The sequence below is a fragment of the Excalfactoria chinensis genome, chromosome 16 (genome assembly GCF_039878825.1).
Source record: "Excalfactoria chinensis isolate bCotChi1 chromosome 16, bCotChi1.hap2, whole genome shotgun sequence".
Classification (NCBI taxonomy): Eukaryota; Metazoa; Chordata; class Aves; order Galliformes; family Phasianidae; genus Excalfactoria; species Excalfactoria chinensis.
The window spans coordinates 7,243,090-7,264,534 of record NC_092840.1 but is presented as its reverse complement, the minus strand read 5'-3'; the positions used below and the strand labels follow the sequence as shown (position 1 = coordinate 7,264,534).

General features: G+C 46.7%; 1 protein-coding gene across 10 annotated transcripts in view; it reads left to right on the top strand.

The window, feature by feature from the left end:
• Nucleotides 1–21,445, top strand: part of PITPNM2 (phosphatidylinositol transfer protein membrane associated 2) — a 104,788-nt gene that overhangs the window by 13,585 nt on the left and 69,758 nt on the right. The window contains exon 1 of one of the 10 annotated variants that reach the window (XM_072350765.1): nt 12,165–12,182. The exons of the other annotated variants lie outside the window; for them this stretch is intronic. The gene's annotated coding sequence lies outside the window, so the exon portion shown is untranslated. Of the gene's footprint in view, nt 1–12,164; nt 12,183–21,445 lie in introns of those variants that run through there. 10 annotated transcript variants of the gene reach the window in all.

The window sequence follows — 21,445 nt, the reverse complement described above, 5'->3', positions numbered from 1 at the left end:
TGTGTAGAGCTCTGTTTATTTCAAGGGAGACGGGATGTAATTGCATGAGTTTACCTGTGTGACTGAGACCTCTTCACCCACCGCTGCATGCTTCTAATTCTCCTGCCCCTCCCCATCCTGCTGTGTTAAATATCACAGCTGCAAAAACGAGAGCTTGTTTCTCCCTGCCCTTCCTATTACAGCTGGAAAGCTTGGACAGATCCTTCCCTTGTGGTTTGTGATACTGTAAATAAAGGCTTGGGAGGTCACACGTTTTCCATCTCAAGTTATTTTGATTCCAGCACTGGAATGAGTTTGGGAGAGGGGGGTGGAGAAGGGAAGAAGGGGGGTGGGGGGGAAAGAAAGAAAGAAAAACCCAAACTGATCTGGTTTATTGCGAGAGAAACTACTCAGCAGTACTAAGTGGAAAGAACTGGGGGAAAAGAGGACTTCAGTCTTTGACTAAAGCTGAGAGCTGGAGAATTCGAGTCAAAGATTTCACAGGAATCTGCTATTAAGATTTGAAAGGGAAGCTATCTACAAAGTGAAGGCTCTGAACGCCACACTGCTGTGATCTGGTGCTGTTCCTGAGGGCTTCTGAAAAATTATCTTTAAAGGCATGTTGGTGTGACTATGTAAGCATATTGGTGAGTAATTTCACCTGCGTTCATAATGAGAGAGCCTCGTTAATATAGTTACTCATGTATCTAAATGTCAGTTAAGGGAGCTTTGAAATGTGGAGCTGAGAAGTTCTGTCCGTGGGTCTCACGGGCTGTGATGCATCCTGCAGTTTGATGCCCCTGAGTCGCCACTTCGATGGCAGGAGCTGAGCACAGTTGGTGGGATGCACGCAGTGCTGGCTTTGCCTGCTGCAGGTCGGTGCACAGGTGCAGTTCTGCACTGCTTTGCAGAGGCAGATGTGCTGGGGTGGCTGTTAGTGCTGTTACTCACGGCTGGTGCCCTGCATTGGGCAGGCTTGGTCTCCTTGGCTGTGCTTCTTTCCATGTTGATGTTCGAGGTTTTGGTTGTTTAAACCTAAGCAGTGTTTTCTGTGAACTTCATGCATTGAATTTTGATACTTGCAGCATCTTGTTTTGGATTTACTGAGAAATGAGGCCTGGTGGGCTTTATTACTGACTGGTGCTATGCAGTGTGATAAATGTTGGCTTGCTGGGGTGAAGCAGTTACCAGCAACTCTGTCACCTATTTCTGTTGAGTTTTGAAGAGACCTTTTCCTGGCAAAGATTTTCTTTTTTTCTCGTTACTTTTATCAAAACAGGATATAAAATGTGAGTATCATTTGCTGCTAGAGAGTCCTCGTTTACCTTGATGCTATGGAAATATTTCTTCTTCCATAAATCGTTACATTCATAAGTGTACAGCAGGATCAAAAGAGAACCATTCCCTATCTAGATGTTAATCCCTGTGCAGATGGTCTTTTGACTCAATAACTTTTCTTCCTTGGTCCTTCTTTGTGTTTTTTCTTTAGCGGGCACGTGACATACGGCCATAAAAAATACTGGCCCAGTTTCACCCTTGCTGTAGCTCATTGACGTCATTAAAGCTACAGCAGGGATGACTTGGCCCAGATACTTTAAAAATAAGACCTGGTGAACAACCCCTCATGGAAAAGCTCTGTAGAGGTTGTCCTGAGCATTATGCAGAGCAGACGCTATGTAATTCACTGTGACATCTGATACAATTCTCATTGGCAACCTCCCTATGAAATGAGGTAGGACCCTTCCTGGCGGGGTTACAGGACATGCTCATAGACTCACTCTTGTGATGCCTTACCTGTGGGATGGAAAGGGACCAATAATGGAGCTATTGAAGGCGCGTAAAGGCTGGTGAGGGTGGAAATTTTTGGAGATGGGTTCCATCTTTGGGCTCTCCAACACACAAGAGCAGTTCTTGGGCAACGTAAATGTGGTTGAAATAAGCTGGGGAAAACCATTGCCTTGAGCAGCTTTTCAGGAAGGTGGTTTGTATCTGCTTTGTCTCCCACAAGCCAGTTTGTTCTTTTTCCTGGTTGCTGCCCAGCAGGAGCATTCCCTGCCCCATCCCAGGACTGGCACCCACAGATCCGCTGTTTCCCTTCCCTGGTGCATGGGATGCTCCTGGGTTCAGCATCCCAAAGCAGCTCTCAGGTGTGGCTGCTTCTGCAGCCATCCTGCCCTCTTCATAGCACAGGATATTACAGTGAATTACATGAAAGAAGGCAGCACAAATTGTGGCAAAATAATAAATTCAAAGAGAAATACTTGATTCTTTGTAAGCTGAAGTGCAGTTTTAGATCTGAACAAGCCGAGAACAGACACAAATATGAGAAGTTCTTGAAAGCAGCTGCCTACCTTTCTTTTTATGAGAAAAAAGTGCGTCAATTCACGGCTGGCAGTTGTGCAGAACTTTGCACTAACTTGAAGTCAATGTTTTGCTCACAGTTATTTATAACTGCATGAAGAAACAACCTTCAAAGAGCGGTTGTAGCCCCGAAGCCATATCTGTAATGGATGAATGCTTGATGGCTGTTAGCAATGCCAATATTTGTTGCCGAGAGCACCTTTAACTTACTCAGCTGAATTTTCAGTTCTTGGTGGTAATAATTGTGTCTGGCCGAGGCAGGTCTCTTGCAGCTAGTCCAAGAAATCAGATAGTTATTTTTCTGATGCCAGACTCTTCTGGTCCAGTGAATATAACTGCAGGAACATATAGTTCCCAAGAAGGAAAATGCTTACTGTGAGGTTGGTGACAGCTGAAGATAACTTGGGAAGGGAGGGGGGGGGGATGGAGTGAATAAATAACACATTTGTCTGCTTTAAGAGTGTGTTTGTTTTAAGGGATTTTTAAGTTGGAAAGTTTTTTGCAGACGAAAGCCAGAATAGTGTCAAAGTGACATTGGCTTGTATAAATAGTGAGGGGAGAATTAGAGCTTTAAAATATTTTCAGTCTTCTGATTAGTCCAAAACTCTGCTGGTAAGACAGGGAGGGAAATCTGGGCTTAACCTGATAAATGTCCTCCTTGCTGTGAAAGAGTCGGAAACAAGGAGCACTCAGCTCATGGGACCCAGAGACCACAGTACCAGTGGGGCTTCTAAGGGAGACAGGGGGGAAGGGTGACTGTAAGTCTGGTTGCCTCAAGGACCTTTGAAAGCAGATGTTTGATGGTATGCAGATAAGTTAACTTTGTATTGCATGGGATACACCCTTATTTAAGGAGACAATCTACTTTGAGCATCTCTTTGCTTGTGCTGCTTTCTTCCATCTATTCCAAGCTCCCTTGTGTTACTGCCCGTGGACCTGTTCAGGGCGGTATCCTACCGAGACCAAAAGCACAGCGTAGTGGGTTTGAACAAAACCTGCCCTGGGACCTGAGATAGGTAGAGCTGCCCCAGCTCCTCTGAGACAGCTGGGCAGCATGGATGGGATTGGATGTATGGCAGCTCCAGGAGTGCTTGCTTATCGGAGGAGAGGGTTGAAGAGTGAGGGGTTCCCAACTGGCCCACAGCAGTTCATGTTCTAGAAGCAGACTTCTGTAGGATGAGTGTTGTCTTAGCACTCAGGTGTTTCTTTTGGCAAAAAACATGATATACAGGAAGGTGTGTAACTGTCAGTGGGTAGCTGCCAGTGGCTGTGCTGTGCTTGCACATACACACATACAATGTGCACAGCCTTCCATCTGAGTGCTGCATGCAGCTTGGGAGCAGTGCTGGGAAGCTGTGAGTCCCAGCCAAGCTGTGGGCTGTGTCCTTTAACCCAGCAGCACATGGATGTGCACACTGCACAGCTGTCCCTGGGCTGTGTGCTGGTTATCAGTGAGATAACCTCAGCTGAGCCCAAGGGCTGGAAGTGTTGCTAGGGGGTTGCTGACCGGGGACCGCTTGAAGTTTTCAAGCTGACACTCCATCACAAGTGGAAACTGCCCTAAGTGTCACTTGTAACAGAAGGCAGTGGGTTCTGCAGTAGGGGTGTGCTTTCATCTCAGTGCCTGGCCCTGCTGGCTCCGGGCAGACGGAGAGGTGCAGCAGCAGATGGACTGACAAACTCTCACGCATCCTTTTTTGCTTATGAAGAATGAATGAAAATCAGTATGCAGATCAGGAGCGCTCTGAATAGCTGAAGAAAATCATCCCAGCAGTCATGTTTGGTTAAAAAACTAAAAGGAGGGGCGGTGTAAATGCTGTATTTATTGAGATTAGCAGCAAACTTGGGGAAAGAGCTCCAGAGAAGGGGAATGGTCCAACGCAGGAGGAGAGCTTCCCATTTACGTGACTGGAATTCTTAACTTATTCTGGATGATTTGAGCGTTAAGCTCTAGAGCAACAGGCTGACTTCAGCTCATTGGGTACGTGGCTTCCACTGGGTCCTTAAGGCCTGTGGGGTTCTGATGTGTTCTTGAGGGCTGTTGGAGAGCAGCAATGGATGATGGAAGGGAACTTTCTGATGGCACTTTTTGTGTTTGTATGAGAACCGTAAGAAAATAACCTTGAAATGAATGTGAGCTATTTCCTTTGATCAGTGCTTCTTGTTTTTATACTAATTCTTGTTTAGAATGCAATCTACCAATAAAAAGTTCTCTTTTTTTAAAGGTTTTTTGTTTTTTCTTTTCCCTAATTTATTTTGATGAGGTTTATTTTGAAGGATTATGTTTCTAGGTAACCGTTGGAGGTTGTTTCTGGGAAAGGCTGCCAATATGCTTATGAACCCACGGCTGCATCAGGTACATGCAGTCTCCTTTGGAAGGTTTGGCTGTTCCCATGTGACCTCATGGAGGGGTCGGGGCTGCACTGGAGTGTGTGAGTCCTCCCAGCTCCCTGCCCACGCCGAGCCTGGAAATAGCTCTGCTAGGAGCAAGCAGTGTCACAGCGGGGGTGAGTCGCTGGATGGGCCCAGTTCCACTTATCTAAATGAGCTGTGATCTTGAATTTAACATGCTGTTTCATAGCTAAGATAAGAGGCGCATGAATTAGATTATTGCTGGAGGAAAAAAAATAGAGGGGTGATGTTATAAATACTTCTGTGAGAAGTGGAGCAAAGCATTAGCTGGTCTTCTTATGTTTATGAGCAGCAGTGGACAAAGTACCATCTTTCCCTTTCTTTTAGAAGTAAGCTAGCTTAAATGATGAGCAAGCATTAATGTTACTGTTGCTTTGAATTAAGTGGTTTATTGCTGCCCAGCCTCCCGATGCTGGTAGCTCTGGGAGCGCTGTGCCCAGCAGAGCACTGAGGACGTGTTGATGCTGCAAACCTTGCATTGTGGATAGTTGTCTTCCCCTCACAGAAGGGCAGGATGTGGGTAACAGCCTTACACTGAGGTGCTTCTGGCCCCCATGTTGCAGTCCAGCACCCAGCCCTGCTGGTGTGTCACCCACACTGCTCTGAGAGCTGCTGGCCACAGCTTCCCTATGTAATAGCAGCTGAGAAACTCTGGCCAGGGGCTAAGCTACATCAAGCTGAGCTTCCAGAGGTTAAGCTGATTGCAGATCTCTCAGATATAAATCTTGCTGTATTAATAAATGAATGCCTGCAATAGTTACTGTTGGCACACATGGAAGCTCTCAGAAAGAAAAATTTCCCAAACGAGCTGTTTGTGCAGCATCTGCTGATTGTTAAGGATGGGTGTATGGGTGTCATTAATTGGGATCTGCCCCCTTCATCCGAACGGGGTGCATGGCACACAGGCTGCCAAGCACTCACAGCCACTTGCATTGTCTCCATGGTGGGCAGGTTGGGATTCTACGTTGTGCTGGGGAAGGCAGGCAGCTTCACAGGGAAGGTTTTTCTTGTGCTTGGGTCTTTGAGAGACGTAAGGCTTCCCCATGGGTGCAGGGCTGGCAGTGGGGACCTGGCTGAGCATCTGCTGCTGACTCATTCTTCCTACAGCTTTTCTCCTAGAAGAAGAATGCGTTGTCTGTATGTTACAAGCAGCTCAGTTCTTCTTCCTACAAGGATTGAGACTTGTTGGGAGTTAGTCTCGCCTAATCCGAAGCATCACAAACACAGTAATAAAGATCACCTTAATTTCTACACTTGATAGGTGGGGAGGCAGTAGCTCACGCTTTAAAGCTGCGCTTTGTCTTTTGAAAACAATCTTCCCCATTTTGCATAAACACCATATTGCAGCCCGCCCTCATTAGCCACTGATTAGAGGGTCCTTTGTGAAGCATTGTCTGTTTCTGACTTAATTGAATTAATATGGAACCAGTAAAAATTTCTGTGGAAGGAAAGCAGGAGTGAGGTGAGTACCAGGTAAACGTGTGTGCTGGGCTGTGAAAGTGAACACAGAACTAATTTCTTAATGGGACCGCTAGAAGAACAAACAAATCTACAGAGCCACGGTTGTGTGCCTCAGCTAGAAATATGTTTGTGGATATAATTAAACTCCAGTTAATAACATATTGTCCTCAGTCTTGGCCAAGAACTGGTTTGGGCTGTAGATGAACGCCCAGAGCACTTTATTTGATGAACTCTTCGGTGTGACCTGCAGCTCTGCTGCCTCTCCCAGCGTTGCAGTGCCATGGGCAAACTGGGCAGGTGGGGGCCTGCCATGGCACGGCGTGAGGAATGGCTGAGCACGAAGGTAGTGTTTCAGGCTTCACTTTTTGCATTGCAAATCCCATTTCCTAAGTAAGCTGTTCGCACCGGTGCGTTAAATGATTTATCATCTCTTTTCTTTGCCCTGGAAAAAAAAAAACAAACCAGAAGGTGAGTGGTGTGTTCTAAAGCTCCGTGCTGAACGTTATGTGATTAAGTTGTCATTTTGAAGTGACGCACTTGGGCGGATCGTCCTCAAGACCATCTTTGGTTTGGGGGATCGTAAATGCTGGTTCCAGCTGTAATGAAGTGCTTTGCTGCTTAATATGCTCCTATCATTGCATGCGTTTTTTGTTCACATATTAAATCAGGGTGTCTATGGCTATAATAACGTGGTTGTTTTATGTCTTGGAACAGGGGAAAATAATTTGATTTAGTTGGAATAATGTGATTGTAACGTGCCTCTGGGTTTGAATTAAAGGGGGAGGTGTGCAGGTGGCTGGCAAGGCTGCACCGCGCTTCTGATGCTTTCCTGCAGAAATTCCACTGCCGTGGAGGGCAGCACATTTGTTTTTAATGGAACAACTTGTGAGCAAACACTGGGATGTTTATGATGACGGGCAAAGCAGTAGAAAAATACAGACTCTAAAATCCCCCTCGTTAAGGTGTAATTGGCTTGGCGAGGCGCAGAGCTGGGCACTGGCTGCGTGCCACGCTGGGCAGAAAAGGCTGCCTGTGGGCAAGCAGCTGCTGCATGCATGGCCTGGGGAGGCACCGGGAGCTTCTGGCACAAACTGCTTTAAAAATCAAGGGTTTATTTCCCCCTTTTGAAGGGAAAAGAAGCGTGATGGTTTCTCGAGTCGAGATGACTGCACCAATTCAATTGTAATTTGATAAATGAAGTATAAACGCCCAGGGAATGACCTCCTGTAAAACACAGAAGTGCCTGAATCATTTGTGCTTTAAATCTTGCTCCGCGTCTCTGTATTTCCTGCTCGTGCTGTTCATTAGAGGAGTCTCCTGTGCCCTGTTGTTTTGGGGTTGGTAATGGATAGCTAAGTGGTGCATGCTGGAAAGAAAATTTCTGTGTAAGTAAAGTGCTGTGCCTTACTTTGCATGAAGTGTCTTGTGGGTGTGGGGCAGAAACCCTTCTGATTTCTGCTCCTTCGTGTTCACAGCTGGGCCCTGAAATGGAGCTCTGCTGTCTGTGTCCCCCTGGATGGCTGTCCACGGGGACTTCCCTCCCTCCCTGTGCAAGCCCATACTGCAGAGCAGCCCGTGCTTTCCTTCCAAGCTAGTCTTGAGGATTTTACATGCTCTCAGGAGCTCAAGGGTGTGACCAGCTTACCAGCAAGATGAAGTATTTTCTTTCCTTTTCTGGTCTGGGGCTAAACATATCTTGATTCTGTTTAATGCTTCCAGTTACCAGCGTATCAGCAGGGATTTTGTTTTGCCCTTCAGATAGGTGCAGCATAATGTCAGCCCTTCTGTGAAGCTGTGCTGGTCCTTCTTTGAAGGCTGCGTGTAGGAAGCGATAAAACTATTAGAGAGTTGGTTCCTTTCTTCTTGTTGTACTTTTTATGAAGAATCAGCTTACGCCTTTGAAGGACAGTGGGGGGGGGAAAAAAGGTTACTAGGCTTTCTGGGGCTGGGCTTTGCTTGAGAAAAACTAGTATTTACTGCCTTATTTGCCCTTTGCCCAGCCTCAGTGCTGCTGCTGCCTCTGCCCTGTTCCCCACAGATGCAGGGAGACCCTCCAGCTTTGTCTGAGCTGCTTCTCCTGCCATGGTGTTAATCAGTGGGGAGCAAGGTGTGAGAGCCGTGTACAAGGAAGGCAGCTGGGGCTGAGCTCGTTTCCTTGGGTGCCTCACTGTGCCACTTTGTTGCAGTCAAGCTCTTCTTAATGGGCTCTTCTCTCCAGAAGTCTTTGCAAACTGGTGTGCGTGACAAGCACAGCACCAAGGTTTGTAGTGTGCTCCATCACCACCTGTACCTGGAACATGTGAGCTGTCCTGGGAGAGCTGGTGTGTCCTTTCATCCCTAGGTTGTGCTCTGGGCATTGAAAGCCACAAATCAGGGGGTTCTCCAGGGGCTCCAAGCTCTGCATAGAAACCTACGTGGTGCTGCTGATGGCTCTGCTGGGTTTCTGCTCCGCCTGAACTAGAAAATGGGCTGGCTGCCTGGAGAGATGCTCTGAGCAGGGCACTGGCCAAGAAATCTGTGCTGGCAGCAACATGGTGCTGGCAAGAGAGAGCAGCCTGAGTAGGTAAGAACTGTCAGGAGCTTGGGGAAATGAGAGGGATCTTTATTCCTGTTGTTATGTGTTCTTTTTTTTTTTGCCTGGGATATGCCAAGAATAGGTGATTCAGGAAGGGAATACCTGGCACAGCGTGATGGCAGCCGAGCCAGCTGCCCCAACCATGCTTTGCCAGGAGCCTTTGGGTCTGTTATACTTAGTATAAGTACAGCTAACTAAATAAAACAATTGTTACTATCAATAAAGCTAAATGAGGGCTAAAAGCCTTGAATGCACCTCATGCGTTCAGCATTTGTTCCTTTCTGCTTCTGCGGGCAGTTAATGGAGCACGTACAGACATCGGGCAGCACGATGGCCTGTCACAACTTCCTCCCAAGATGAAGGATATGTTTAGATTGGTCCAAATTCTTTTATTCTTCTGTCTCCCTGGTGGCGAAGAATTGCAGATGATATTTGTAGACCAGCTCCTGTTGGGAAGTGCTGACTGGAGGGAGGAAATCTGTGGTAAATTCCTTCATAAGCACTTTTCCACCTTATTTAATAAGGCTGTTTGTAGCTAAGAGCACCCGTCGGCACCAGGAGGTGGTTTTGTTGCAGCAGCGCCTTACTGAATGAAAGCCTGGCAGTCTGCTTCTGGATGGTGGCCTCATGAACAGCCCCTGGATAATACTGTATGTAGGATTTTTACTTATTTATGTAGAGCTCAGTGCAGCTTCTTCCCGTCTAGTTGATAGAGCAGTTTGGTGAAGTGCATGTCCGTGTTTGAATTATGCTTTCAATTAGCAGCAGCCAGTCCTAGTGCATTGGTGCAGGGTTGTTAGAGGACTGCTGGATGGGTCCAATCCCCTCCTACAGCCAGGGGACAGAACCCCAAGAGCAGGTCTGCATGCTGCCCGGCTGCATTGCAGCATCTCTCAGAAGCTGTTAGGGAAATCTGGTGGTGATTTTTGCATAAGGTGCTAAAACTGGAGGAACGGAGCTTTGCTGTGAAGAGTTCTGGTGAGAGTAACCCTGCCCACAGCTGTGCCAGCAGTGAGAGGAGCAGCCAGAGCTCTCAGTGTGCACGTTCCCTCACCCAGCAGTGAGTAGCACAGTAACTGGTAAGGGTGTGTGTGTGTGTGTGTTTGGGGGGGTTTGTTCTGCCCTGAGTGCTTGCCTAATAGTAACAATTCTGCAGTTAATCTGCCAGGTTTTCCCCTAGGGTGATAGTAAAGAGATGGGGGAGAAACGCGTGGCAAAAAGAATATGGTGAAGATGAAGAATTGCTGTTAGATCCGAGTTTGTTTTAAATTATCTTTACATTTGCTTAAGGAAAAGGTAACATGTTCCCTAATCTCTCAAGCTGTCGTGTCTGCAGGCTGGCTAATGCAAAATCTCTGGGAGGAAATACAGCGGTGAAGAGAATCGTGTATTTTGCATCTTCCCTATCTTCCTCTCCCTCCACTTAAAGAGCGTTCAGGCTCAAGTGCCCCAAGCTACCCAGGTGCAGAGGATATTGCGGATTCTCCATATTGCCAGCCCTGCTTTTCGCTGCATGCAGTGCAGCTCGTGCCAATACTCCCCCACTTGCACTTGCACTGTTGGCAGCAGTCAGTACACAGTGTGAGCACTGCACATGTGCGCTTCCCCTGCAGCTCTGCTGGCAGCAGCACCGTGTGCTCCCTGCTACAAGGCAATAGGGTTGGCGTGGGCTGGGGCTGCTGGGAGGCTGCACGCGCGTGAGCCACACTCCTGGCAGCTATTGGAGGCAATGGGATGGAGGAGAGCTGCGGTTCCCTTCTGCTTTCCATTGGAGTGGAGAAATAGTGCATGTCGTGGTCTGTCATACCCTGCTACCGTTCAGGAGCTCCCAGTTTGACCTGCCAAGGCAGAGGCTTGACGTGAGGCCAGATGAACTTGACAGAAGTCTCTCTGCTGTCAAAACTTCTCCTGTGCTAAAACAAAGCTCCAGAGAAATGCTGCAGATCATGGAGCTGTTCTGGGCAGGGCTTTTGTTACTGTTATTCAAAACTCACTTTTCCATTAAAAAAAAACACAACGCAATAGCGATGCATTCAAATGAAATAGCCACAGAGAAGTGATTTTGTGCTCTCTTTAATTGGACCGTGTTAGATTTTATTTACTGATAACATCCAAAGGGAGCTGTCGGAATAATGCAGGAAGAGAGAATGTGTCCATTGTGGTAATGTGCTTTTGGTAAATGCGTTATGGCAGAGTTATGAAGTCAGAAAGGAAGCCTTAATTACAGTTATGAAGCCATTAGGAGGCTGAAGCAGCAATCCAAGCTTTTGCTGCAATTGTGGTTTATATTTCTTCACTGAAGGCCTTAGTGTATACACACATACACATATATATGTGTATATATATATATATATATATATATATATATATATATGGACTTGTTTTAGAGGGTAATTTCTCCTTTTGTTTCCTTTGCCTCTTCTCAGTTGGTGCAGAAGTGATGGTGGGTACTTGCATATGGCAGCAGTAAGCTGCAGAGATCACAGCAATAAATAGAGCTCTTCTCAGAGCACGTGCTGCTCCTGCTAATCCAGTGCTGAGGGACCCAATGCCCACATCAGTGTAGCATAAGAAACTGCTGAACTTGATTCTCCCACCTTTGGGAAAGGAAGGGAGGGCAGGGTTAGTCTCCGGCTCCCTTGGGGTTGAGGGAAGGGGTAGGATCACTCTGGGAGACTTTATTTTAATATGAAAAAGGCCTTGGCAGCTTGGTCAGTGTGTTAGCACTCTGTGTTACCACTGAGGTCAGCACAGCAAGCCTGTGCCCTGCTCAGGTCTCTCTGAGTTCAGTTTTCAGGTGTTGATGAGCATTCGTAATGCTCTTCTTTGATGCTTTGCAAATGACTCCCTGATAGTGCATTATTTATAGCAGATGTTAATTTAATAGAGTGAACTTTGTTACCCTTCAGGATATAAGCATCTTAATTTAAAAAAAAAAAAACACCCTGACAAAAATGTAGCTGTAAATCAAAGGTCAACAGGCAAACAGCCTGAAGGTATTGTTTGCTCAGTTGTTAAATTGATACTGTGATGCTTTCTTAAATGTAATATTTCTTTAGTGACAGGAAGGTTAAGTACAAGTTGTACTGTTATGCGAAAGGAGTAATGAACCTTATTTATTAGTGTTTTTCTAAAGCTGATTGCTTGAAATAATTGCAAGTGCAGCACAGTAGTGCCAAAGCTTTTCACCGTGGCTCTGAGCAGCAGCTCTGAGCTCCCCTCTCTGTTCTGCTTTCACATAAGGGCTCTGCCTCACGGCCACCCCTACTTGGAGGTCCAACTGCTGGCAGAGAGGTCAGGCCTTTGTTCATCAGCTCCTGGGTAAGAAATGAGCACTTGGAAGAGCATCTTGGAAAGTCAAGATCGGCTCCGTCCCGCTTTGTGTTGGAGGGAGGTGAGTCCCAGAGCTCTGTTGTTTGTTCTGGGCATGGGATTCAGCCTCTTCAGTTTGCAGTCGAAAAGATAATTTTAGAAATCTTAAGAATGTCTGCTCAATATGTTGAAACAGTTTTGTCCTTTTGCAAAAGTGTGTTTATCTTTACCGTGGGACAAGGTCTGGTACGTTGTATGGAGACTGCTTCTCAGCTTGTTTTTCTGTTTTGATGGAGTTATCAGGAATAGAAAAAAACCCCAAACATTTAACCATTCCAAGGCTGTCTGCTTTCCCTTTGCTCAGCTCTCACTGTACTGAGCTGGGAAAGGTATGATGGCAAATATTACTGCCTTGTTTCCAAAAGCTGTTGTGTTAGATCTCTCACTGCAGCATCTGAAGCATTACTGGAAATATTCCGAACTGTTATAACAACATCTCTGCTGTTATTTTTCTCTTCCAAAAGTCTTTCCCTTCCCGCTATTTCCTGGCAGGGAATGCTAATGAGCAGAGCTCCAGGTGAATCATGCAGCAGCAGTGAGCAGAGAGATGCTGCCCTTCCCTTCGGGTGGTGGTGGTGATTCTCAGAGTGCACTGGCAGCGCTGCTGCATTTTTCATTATGTTTGTGCATTTCCAAATTGTTAAATGCTTCTTCCAGATTATGAAGTTTGTTCTGATTGACTGTTGGTAGAGGCTTCGATGCCCTGAAATTTGGGTCAATGACTTGAAGCAGATGGCATTAAAATTCCCAGTGCTGCATCTCTTTAAGGCAACAATACTCTGGGTTGAGCCCAAGTGCTCCTGCTCCCAAGGAGATGGTGGAGTGTGGCTTCCTTTCCAGCAGAGCACCCTGGAGATAGAGATACTGACTGTAATTGTAGAGCTACGTGGATAATCTGATACCTACTAGTTCCTGTTTGTTTTACATTTCAGTAGTTTGAGCTAGCTCTCTCTTCAGGGATCTAAATTAAATGAAGTTGTTTACAGCTGTAAGCTTGGAGATGCATCAGTCAGTCAATGTGACGTGGAAGGAACCACATGGATAAATCAGCAAATGGTCTGCTCTTGTCTGGGCATGGTTTTGTTGGGCTATTGTTGCTGTTGGGCTCACTTGACTTCAGCATGTTCTATCCAAAACAGCATCTATAGTATTATAGTATAGTGTTTCACATGTTGGGGTTGCCCAACCTGTGTGGTGCCCATGCAATGTGTGCCCATGCAACATGTGCCCAGCCCTGCTTTCTGCTGCTCTGCCTGGGTCATGCCTGGCCCTGCTGCAGCCCCCTACTTTGTAGGGCTTCCTGCAAAGCTTCAGCCCAGCTGCACACACATGGTAGCAGGTGCTGGTCCAACCATTTGCCTTCTGGCATTTGGGGCAAACGCCAACAGACAATGGCACAGAGGACGGAAAGTAAATTGGCCTTCTAAAATCCTTTCAGCTTTAAGTATTACAGATATAATTAGAAACAGAGGCGAGGATTATTATCCTATAAGTGCCTTTCTAGTCTGTTCTGCTTTTGTAACCTTTCTTTTCTTCATCTGTCATCCTGTCTTGCTGCATTGTTTCTCTGCGCAGCCTGGCGTCTCCACCACCGTGTCCCATCGCTGCCTTCGCGCTTAGAGCTGTCTCTGTTTGCTTTTCCCTTTGCTTACGTCAAAGCTGTCGTCTGTTGGCTCTGCCCTGGTGTTCCCGTGAAGCCACCATCATTCAAAGAGATAGGGAGCTCTTATTGCTGCAAGGCAACGAAGAGATGCCCTCTGCAAGTGCTCCTTCCCAGGCTTCACAGCTTCCCCCTCTGCTGCTAGGTGAATTGCTCCCTGCAGGTGCTGATGCTCAAAGCAGTGTGGATACCTTTGACAGGGGATCTAGGCTCAGCTCAGTCCTACAGTGGGGGCTGCAGTCATTGCTCTGTCATAAGAGACTGTGGTTTGCCCTGGGGTTAAACTTCTGTCACTGTCTTTAGGCTCTCTTACACCTGACAGAACTGTCCTTCAGTAGGACATTGGAGTTCAGGGAGGGGAGTTCCGTGGAGTTCTTGGAGCTGCCTTTGCCTCAGCTCCTGTGCGGGCAGTGTTCTGAATCCTGAAGCTTGGTTTACTCTGCCATGCTGTTTGTCAGAGTCATCTGGTTTAGGACATCATTGCTGCCCAGACTGACCATTACTCTGATCAGGAGTGTGCAGTTCTCAGCCAGCTGGAGGGGCTGCATCTCCCACCCTGCTGGGAGAGGGGAATGAGGGGGCTGGTGGTGGGGTCGGGAGCCAAATGGGGAAATAAAAATGGAAGGATACAAATACCTGTGCAGATCCTCCAGGTGGGCAGGGGTTGTGCAGCTTGCATCCTCAGAGTTGTTCCTGCAGATAGGACTGAGCACGAGTTGATGCCATGGTGTCTTTGTGTGAGCAGCTTGTGAGTGTTTGAATACTGAGGGTTCTCAGCAGCTCTCGGCCTGGTGCACGAAGCCCGTTGGCTTGGGTACCCTGAAAGCAAAGCCAACTGCTTTCAGAACAAACAAACCCCCTACAACGCTCGCTCATTATTTCCCAGATACAGCTGAGATGTTCAGCCTTGCCCCAAGGGAAATCGATGGTGTGTTTGGACTCCCTGTTGCTTTCCGTGTATGTGAGTGTGTTTATTTTATTTAAAGAGTTGGTACATAATCAGTCTTAAAATTAACCGACTGCCTGTTGACTTGTCACCCTGTGAATGAAAACACATTGCTCGTAATTTGTTTGACATTATTCTGTCCCGTTGTCAGGCTTCTAATTACTTCTAGAACATAACCCAGATGTCTGTCTGTTTCTTTCTGTCTCTTTCATCATCATTATTATTATTTATCTCTTCTATTGTAAAACACAGAAGGAAATATTTCATGGAAGTGATAGAAGTTTTCTCCCCCGCCTTGTTGAGAATTTAGGAGCTGGCTGTGGGTTTAACTCTATAAAGCTGGGCTCCTTTTGAGGGGTGTCCATTTGGGCATCTGGAATTGCATGTCCTCCGACTCGGGGTCTGGCTCTCTGTGCTTTAGGGATGTTGGAGTGTGTCTATCTGCATTACAATGCTTCTCTAGCTACTGCGTTCTGAAAATGACCGCATTCCCCACCTTATTTATTTTTAAAGAAGAGATAAATTGCTTGTGCTTTTAGAAGATTAAAATATTAATGTATTTAAATATAACAGAAGAAAGGCGAGGCAGAAGGGGTTGCCCTTTCAGAATGAGCACAGATGAGCAATCTCTGATTGAATCCATTGGATAAGCACGTAGTGCTCCTTGCCAACACAAGCTTCTGATAATTAGCAGTGGGAAAACTTAGGTTGCTCAATGAGAGGATTTATTGCTCAAGACCTCTAAGTTAAATTTTCCTAGAGCCACAAGCTTCTAAGCACTGGAAACCCAGTTCTCCAATGGCACACTGGATCACCAGTGAACTCAGGGCTGTTTCCCAGAGGCATTAAGCCACTCAAGTATCACAAGGTTGCCACGCTTTTAGTGGGACATTGAACACTTTGCATTGATCCCACATAGAAAGCTGTGCTGGCCAAGGAACGAACTCTGTTCCTTGTGTTGGGTCTCTTTTGACTGAGCAAGGTGAGGTTAGGCATGTGGAAACTGCTTTTAGCTATAAGAAACATGATTTTAGCTGAAAGAAATGGCCCTGCTGACTTCTTGGTTTTGTATTGTTGATTGCCAGCTTTCTTAGCTCCTATTTGTGAAAGATTACTATTATATTTAAATGCTGTTTCCTTTAGAGAAAATAGTCTGTTCTGGCTGGGTGCAGTGGGGGACGGATTTTTCTATTCTGTAGGACTTTGCTCTAACAGAGTTCGTGGTGGGGGAAAAGACAAAAGCATGGGAAGGACTCAGTGAGTCGCCTTAGGAAAGAAGAACTCCAAAGCAACAATGAAAGAACTGAAACATGCGTTCAGTACAAGCTGTACTTGTGAGACTGTGTATAGAGACTGCAAATTACTATGCGGTCCCTGCCATTAAATGCAAATACATCTCTCTTTTTCCCCTGCATCCTGATCAAGAGGATTTTAATGAAGGATGAATGGAGTGAAGAAGTCCCTTACAGTGCTTGTGCCCCAGCTTGATGCATGCTGCCCTTTGTGTTGTCTCTGAGCTGTGTTGGCACGATGGGGCCTTCTGCTCCTCTGGCTGAGCCCTGGGCTTCTCTGAACATGGAGCAGCACTACAGGGGGACCCTCTGCCAGGACTGAAGCCAGTCCAGGCTTCTCATGGTGGAAGAGCCGCTTGCCCAGAGGGCTGCAACTGATGGGCTGATACACTGCTGGGGTTTGCATGCAGCATTCACAGTGAAAATTGTAGTTGGAATGGCAGCTGCAGGGAAGGATGTTGTCACTTGAAGTTCCCCTCCAATCCCTTCCTGCTTTTGCAGGAAGGAAGAAGGGTGTTTGTATCTCGGTCTGCTAGTCCATGATGGCTGCTACCTCAGCCCAGGGTCTGCCAGCCCCAACTGCCCTTGGCCTTTGCAGGAGCTGACAAGCAGGAGTTAATTGATGACTCACCAGCACAGCCGTGTCAGAAACGCTAGCCTCATTTTGCTGCTCCTGCATGTTCTTCAGCCTTGCAACTACTTGATGTGGTTTTTAGCCTGAAGAGAGGTTACTGTGTCCATATAAAACAACGGTTGAAAATTGGGAGTATGCACTTTTGGAAGAAAAGTGCCTACGATGCAGAACAACACGCCAGGTGGATCGGTTTGCGTTGTGGGGGGTTGCAGAAGCTGTGCTGAGGCTGCTTTCAGTCCAGGCTGGCTGCGAATGGGGTTTCTCTAAAGGGGAGGTTGAGGAGGGTGTTTCTGGTTTGGGCCCAAAACCCACCTGCCCTCCCCACCTGGTTACAGGGGAATAATCTTAACAGAAGCCTCTCCCCCCTACCCTGGGCCTTCCCCACCATGACAGCAGTTTAATCATTTTTGGTAAGAATTTTGCCTTTACAACTGCAGCCTTCTGAAGAATGAACTCAGACAGCAAAGCCAAAGAAATCCTCCAAACCATGAAAAACCCAACCAGCAGGGCTTTGAAGAAATGTCAATTCCATTTTAATACATAGAACACATGCTCAGGCTTTCTCTCTGTACCTGCTATCTAATTTCCCTTCTCTCAATAGCTCTGACTAATGCTGAGATCTTTCTCTGTTTGAGCTCTGCCATTTGTGAATACAGCAAGTCTTATCTGAAGCCCTGTGAATGCTTACAAGTATGAGGTGCGTTCAGATGAACAATGTGCATAAATAGCAATAGTTGAAGGGCCAGGCCCTCGGAATAACAATCAAGAAGAGCTGACCCTGTTGAATGCTTGATGAAGAGAATGTCATCTCCGCTTGTCAGCTCTTTGGTAGCTGGCTCAGGCTGGGGTGATTCTGCAGGGTGCCACGCAGAGCAGAGCTCAGCCAAGTGCTTGGGGTGACCTCCCAAATGCTGCTGTTGGAGAGGCCCTTTCAGTAGGGTGATCTTTTAGAAACACGGCTTAGGGCACCTGTAATAGAATGGTGATGTATTTTCCTTTGTAATCAGCGTTGCTGACTGAGTTACCCTCTTGCTGCTTTGCTGGTCCTTCTGTAGGTGTGTGCATCAAGGACTGCTCCTGAAGTTTTGTAGGGCTGGCTGTGTCTTTGATGCAGTTCTGTCTAATGCCTTCCTTCCTCTTATTGCAGCCCTCCTGTACCTGTTTGCTCTGCCAGCTGTCAGCACTGCTCTTTGCGTTCCTCTGTATCCCTGAGCTTTAAGGGAGGAGGCAGGAGTGCTTCTTAACCCAGACGGTGCTCCTCTGGAAATGGGTGTGTGAACTGAGCTGCACCTGCACAGTGAAGACATCTCTAAGCTCTTCCCAATCCTTCAACTGAAAGGTCACCAGAGTACAATATTGTTGCTTATTTAATTACTGTTACCAGACAGCCTGTTTAGGGCAGTATTTTAAGTGGCAGTGGCATAAGGGATTTGGAGAATTCATTACTGATGTCCTGCTTGTAACAATTCCTGGGTTGCTCTGGCCCTACTTGAGGAAAATCATCTATTTATACCATCTTGAAGGAAGGGCCAGGGAGAGCTTGCTGAGGGCAGAACCTTTCCAAATAGGTGCTGGTAGTGCTCAAGCTCTCGTTTTCTTCTGGATCCCTGCAACTTCTGTTAGCATAAAAGACTCAATGCACTGGTTTCAGTGCAGATTAAGCACAAAAGTGCCCTTAACTGTGTTTCCAGGAGGCAGCTAACGCACGTGTGTGTTATCTCTGTAACATTTCAGTGATGATAAGGCATCTGTAGCTCTTTCCGTGACACAGTTTAGTAAATCCAACAGCAGCCTTTTGTCTCTATCATTCCTGCCTGCCTTGCCGAGTTCTGCAGAGCTGCTGTTTTTCTACCTTTGCTGCAGAAATAATGTGTAATGCGCACAGTAAGATGGTGGTGATTTGTATATTAAACACGAGTTCTTGCACTGTGGTCTTGTTGGACTCTGGCTCCTCAGCTTCGGTGTTCCTTGGTCATCCCACCTGCTTCCCATCAAGGACACAGACCAAACCCTCTCACTTCTTTGTTTTAATGGAAGCTGTTTGTTCTCTGCTTTCACACCCCATAGACACTGCAGGTAAATTCTGTCTTGCCCTGGCAGAGGAGAAACACACTCCTGATGTGCCCAGGGAGCACGGCGTAGGGCCAGTGTAACAGCTCCACTTGAGAATATCACTTACAGCCCATAGATGCTGTGGTCACGCTGTAATTAAGGTATGTGTCTCTGAGTGCTATTTCTGGTACTGTCAGTAGGTACAGTAGAGCTTCATTAGTAATGCTGACCTTTTCCCTGCCCAAGGAGCCATCCATCTCTAGCACCTACAGGAGAGCTTTGAGAGAAGTGTATTCTGCCACCTGTTGTGAAAATGGCCCTTTTTTCCCTTGCCGTAAACTGTTGTTTTTCTGATGTTTTCCAAATGGTAACTGTAAGTATGTAAAGATGCATTTGTTTCTGTGAACACTGCTGCTGCTCTTGACCCATCTGCCAGAAATTCTGCTCTTCAGACACAGCTTGCATCCTCCCAATGTGTCTCCCTCTTCTATGGGAAACAAACATTTGAACACAGCTTTGCTTAATGAAAAAGAACAACTAACCCTCCAGAACATGAGAGAGTCTGAGGATGGGCTGAATCTACTGTCAAATGGGAATTTTAGGTTGGACAGCTGTACAAAGTATCTGTCACTGTGGAAAATCTCTTGTTCCACTGCATGTAAATGCCTTAAGCAAGTGTGACTGAGCAGCGCCAGACCTGGTTAGTGTAGGATGAAGCTGCTGGAAGCTCTGTGCTCCCTGCTCAAGCAGTACCTGTGCCCATGCTTTATCTTTAGTTTGAGATCAGTGTTGTTCTGGTACAAGGACTTTCTGAGCAGCACAACTGGCAATTGTTAAAGGAAGGCAACCTGCAATTCATGTCACTACCTAAAATAAATGGAGGGGGAAGAAAACAAAATGCACACCGCAACCCACAAAGCATGAACTTGAGGGCAAACTGCTTTTAAGACACTTGTCCTCTGCTTGAAGGGGCACTGCTGAATTGCAGAGGATCACACAGTCAGCCCACATTGTACTCTTCTTGCTGCTGAGGTTGTGTTGTGAGGTGCCCTCTGACTCGATGAGAAGTGCTCTTCCATTACAGCCCACCTCTCTGCTGTTTGGGGCTCGCTTTGCTTTGCTGGGGAAGCACCTGATGCTGCAGCAGCAGCTCCGTGAGCTCATGGAGTGGACACAGCAGGGTGAGCAGCAGCCACTGTGCCTGCTGCTTGCAGTGCTGTGGTGTACGTGCCCTGCCCAGAAAATAGCTGTGCCTCTTGACTGTAATCGTGTTTGTGCATTCAGACCAATTTGGATGGTTACAAAGGTTCAAAAAAATCCCAGGGATGGTAATAAGCTAATTTGGTAACTGTTTGTGGCTTTTGTTGTTCCTCTTTGTTGTGAGGACAGGAGCTGGTTCACAATGAGCACTGCATGAAAATTACATTATTAGTAATTACTGGTAATTTCTTGTCTGGAAGCTTCAGGTTTGTGGGAGCACTTGCATCTGTTTGCTTCCATATTCCCTCTGGTTTATCTATGATATCTGGGCACCGGGTACCTCGGGGCGCTTCAGCAATTCCTCTTTCTCCATGGCAGCTTACCTGCATGGCACAGAGGCAGCTCCCTCTCTTTCTGCCCTGTGTGCATCACTGTGCCCCTCAGTGCAGGGCAGCCTGCGCTCATGGGCCCCAGGAATGGGGGCAGAGAGGCAGGAGCTGCCCATGCCCACGTTTTCACCTCCCCGGAATAAATTGTCATTTTGATTTTATGTTTTTTTTTTCAGCTATGATGTGGTAATGAAATGGTTTCTGTCAGCTGGCAAAGTGAAGGATTAGTCACAGAGACTTGCTTCCTTCTAGAGAAGCTGGCAGAAAGGTAAAAAGAAAAAAGCACGCTGTTTAGCAGAAATTCCTGGAAAAAGCCATCCTGAAAAAGCCGACTGTTCAAAGAGAAGTGCGGTGCTGCTGTATTTAGTTCTGTCTCAAAACCCGATTTTGGCTGTAAATAAGGGTTACTTCTGATTTTGGATTCGTGTAGGGAAATACACAGGGGAGGTAATCTCACCTGGTGTAGTTAAGGAAATGGGAACAAGTGGAATTTTGGTTTGCTTGTTTATAGTTAAGTTTTTTCCCAGTATCAGATACTGTGCTCTTTCATCAGAGAGCATCTTTAGATTAGAAACATCTTTGCTATTCATCCAGATAGGGAGTAATAGGAGTGGACTCCAAACCAAACCTTGGGATGTGGGGTTTAAGGATTTAAACATCCCAATTACCCCTTCCCGTGACCTTGCTCCTTCCCTCTTCCTTCCCTCCTGCCCTTCCTGCCTGGAGCCCTCTGGTTGAGCAGAGCCAGCGCTCCAAAATCTGCCTGGGAATGAGCAGAAAGTGTGCCCTGCTGGGCAACTCCTGCAGATGTTCCAGGCTTGCATGAAGTGAGCAGCCAGAAAAAGCAGAGCCTCCTCTGTTTGTTTGCTCTTGTTTTTTGGCACGTCACGTGGTGCCGAATAGAGCTGTAGTAAGTTTATCTAAATTTCAGGCCTGTTTGTTCTTAAGGTGGAATTGTAATGGCCAGAAGTTCTTGATAAATATTGCATTTCCTCCCGGCGTGAGATGTGGAAGGACTGGGGGCCTCGTAGCTGCACCCCTCAAAGCCTTTTTGCTCATGAAGATGAGTAAAGCTGAAGGACACACGGCTTGTTCCCTGAGCAGCAGGCTCG